Below are 3643 nucleotides of genomic sequence, written 5' to 3'. Positions count from 1 at the left end.
AAACGGGGACATTCAGGGAACTAATCATAAACTAGGATGGCTTCTGTAAATCAGGGTTGTCCCTGGTGTTGAAAACAAAAATCTGCCCTTTTTTTCCTTATGGGGTATCCAAAAGCCCATATAGAGTCCTTACGTGGGTTCCCTATTGGTAGGAGAAAATAACAGAGGTCAACCAGATAATATTGAGAAACAAAGCAACTAGTAAGCCCGATCTTTATTGATCCGTTGCAACAGGGTCCTCACTCACCACATGCAGGAGGGAGAAGGAACCCAGAACAATGGCGCGCAAGGCCTTATATAGACATTTTTAATTCCCTGCCCTGAAGCTCAAGACCACCCCTCCATACATCATACATACATCACAGAAGGGGTGTAACCTAAGACCACCCCCAGATCTACATCACAGAAAAGGCGGTCTACAACAGAAATCTGAGTGACTTGTTTATCTCATCTGACAGGTTACCTGTTTAATGGTCACTTGATTGGATTGCCTGGGGAGCCTGTACAGTCTTTTGTAATGATAAATACTTAGTTCCTGAGCCAGGCCACAGGCTCACACCCTATTCACATCTTAAATGTGCCCTTAAGACAGGATTTCTGAAGGAAAAAGACAATGGGGAGGTTTCCCACTTTGACCTTGCAGAGAAATAATTGAGGTCAATTTGTTCAGGACTTTTTTTCTGTGGGGGTTTCAGACATGTGGTTTATATATTTATGTACGTGTTTGCTTGGTACATTTATGAACATTTATTACATATCTAAGACCTTAAAATTCTTATCACACTGGAAAATAGGGACACTTGGAGGGTCTGGGCTAGGCACTCTAACCACTACGCCGCACTGCCTCTCCTCCACCACACTGGCTCTCTTGCACCAATAAGGAGCGCTTCCCTCCACGCAAAGCATCAGCAAGGGAATTTCCCGGGCTGGAGGGCTCTGTGACAACCCCTGTCAAAGGTGAAGTGGGAGATTTGGCACTGTAGCTGGCAAAAGGAGGCTGTCGAGACAGAACGAAGAGCCGCCCGGCCCTGCAGTGCCTCTTTGCCGAGAAGAGAGCAAGTCAGTGTTTAGGTTTCAGACAACGCCAGCTCTGCAGGCCAGCCTCTGCTTGTCAGTCTTTGTCAGACACCGGCAGCCGCAGGGGATGAACATCCCGCCATCAAAACCCCACCTCCAGGGTCCTGGCATTTTGCGGTGAGGAGGCACCCAGCTGCTTGCGCAGGGAAGGCTGGCTCCCTCCCAGTCCCAGCCCCCAACAGCACCCGCAAGCCTCCCCGGGGCTCCCGCTTGACAACGGGTGCTGGAATGTTCATCTTCATAAACAAGAGCTTGGCAGAGGCCCAGAGTGTTTGCTCAAACTCGCAAGCTTTAATCTGAGTTTAAAGAAATAAACCCAATATACCTCCCTTAATCCTGCAGGGGAGGTAGAAATATGCATTGAAGCCTTGCTGCCTCAATAATAATAATAATAATATATTTATACCCCACCCTCCCCAGCCAAGACCGGGCTCAGGGCGGCTAACTCCAAATATAAAAACAATTGATTAAAATACAACTTGAAAACAAGATTAAGTACAACATTAAAATGCAGCCTCATTTCAGTAGAAACTCAAATCAAAAACTTTTGGGGGATGAAAACGTCAAATCTTCACCAAGGCCACCTATTCAGACTGGTCCAATGTGGGCCAGAAAAAAGCCAGGGAAGTCCCCAAATAGGAGTTTCATCACAGATGGAGAAAGGAAAAAGGAAAGAGGGGAAGGGAATCAAGTTGATTGCAAGCCAAAGGCCAGGCGGAACAACTCTGTCTTACAGGCCCTGCGGAAAGAAATCAGATCCTGCAGATCAAGATGCCCCTGGGGTGCTTCAGAACACCCCTCTGCACGATGCAGAACGACCGCAGCCACAACACACTTTCAGAAGGAGCGCGGAACAGATTTTGCTCACTTCCATGTTGGGTGATGTGAGCTGACAGGCAGGAGAATATGTAGATCCCTGTAGCCGGCAGGATCAAATCCTCAGCTGGTGAGCGGAAGGTTCAATCCTGCATAGCTGAGCAGGGAATGTTTTGCATTATGGGGCATTCATAATGGCAAGTGGCTTCCCAGGTTCAGTCCATGCTACCACACAAGCCCGCAGCCAGGGACAAGGGAGGGCCAAACAGCTGCTCAGAGGTGCCAGGTAGCGTCAAAAGGCAGAAGCTTAAGCGTTGCATGATGCCAGCATGGTGGTTAGCCTGCCAGACTACAGAATCATAGAATCATAGAGGTGGAAGGGACCATGAGGGTCATCTAGCCCAACCCCTGGCAATGCAGGAATATTTTGCCCAATGTGGGGCTCAAACCCACGACTCTGAGATTAAGGGTCTCATGCTCTACCGCCGGAGCCCCATGCTAGTATCTGTACTAAGGTTCTGACCCTGGGCCAGCAGGGGGATACTGTAGATAGTTTTCACTCAGGTCCGCATATGCAAATAAGGAATGGAAAGTGACGTTCAGTGATTGGATAGTTACAGAAAGTTGTTACTGTTGCTTTGTAGTTGAGCTCTATATAAGCAGGTTGGCTGAACCCTTCAGTCCAGTTCTGTTCTGGCCTGGGAATAAACAAGAGCTGTCTGAAGAATCGCTGTGTCATCTGATATGTTCATCCACAACTTAACAGTATCACTATGTGCTGCGCGAAGAGGTACTTTATTTTATCTGTCCTGAATCTGCCAACATTCAGCTTTTTTAGATGTCTGTGACTTCTAGTGCTGTGAGAGAAGGAGGAAAACTTTCCCCTCTTCACTTTCTCCATACCACATATACCGTATTTTTTGCTCTATAAGACTCACTTTTCCCCTCCTAAAAAGTAAGGGGAAATGTGTGTGCGTCTTATGGAGCGAATGCAGGCTGCACAGCTATCCCAGAAGCCAGAACAGCAAGAGAGATTGCTGCTTTCGCTGAGCAGCAATCCCTCTTGCTGTTCTGGCTTCTGAGATTCAGAATATTTTTTTTCTTGTTTTCCTCCTCCAAAAACTAGGTGCGTCTTGTGGTCTGGTGCGTCTTATAGAGTGAAAAATACGGTATTTACTTCATTTCTAACATTTCGATCCCTGATAATAGCCTCCAGCCCCCAAAATAAAATAAGATGGAAAGCGCTTATATGAAACGTGCTAATTTATGTATTGGAATTATTTTAGCTGTGATGTACAAATCGCACACCTTTTCATATTAAATATGTTCACTGAACTATATATCATTGCATTATATTAATAACAAGTTGTAAATCAAAGGAAATGTGAAAAGTTAATTGGAGCGGAGGAGGATTTCAAAGAAGCTCGCAACATGTGTGTTGTACAATGCAAACATTCCAAGAACCTTTGAAGACCATAAACGTACAGGGAACCCTTTGTTGCTGAAAGTCCGGGGTGTAAATATTTGTTTTGTTTATTTATCGCATTTACACACCACCTTTCCTCTTCTGACTATTTACAGCCTACAAAGATTTACCGTATTTTTTGCTCTATAAGACTCACTTTTTCCCTCCTAAAAAGGGGAAATGTGTGTGTGTCTTATGGAGCGAATGCAGGCTGCACAGCTATCCCAAAAGTCAGAACAGCAAGAGGGATTGCTGCTTTCACTGCGCAGCGATCCCTCTTGCTGT

At 45.9% G+C, this 3643-nt stretch overlaps 1 long non-coding RNA gene across 1 annotated transcript; it reads left to right on the top strand.

Moving 5' to 3' along the window:
• Positions 1 to 204: 204 nt before the first annotated feature.
• On the top strand, positions 205 to 490 carry LOC307202497. Its single transcript, XR_013832918.1, has 2 exons — positions 205 to 370; positions 412 to 490. It is a non-coding gene; the product is annotated as an uncharacterized lncRNA (long non-coding RNA).
• The last annotated feature ends 3153 nt before the right edge of the window (positions 491 to 3643 follow it).

This window comes from Podarcis cretensis (assembly GCF_951804945.1).
Source record: "Podarcis cretensis genome assembly, chromosome: 14".
NCBI classification, from domain to species: domain Eukaryota; kingdom Metazoa; phylum Chordata; class Lepidosauria; order Squamata; family Lacertidae; genus Podarcis; species Podarcis cretensis.
Note: the sequence above shows the minus strand (reverse complement) of the source record. Positions and strands in the feature narration are given on the sequence as shown.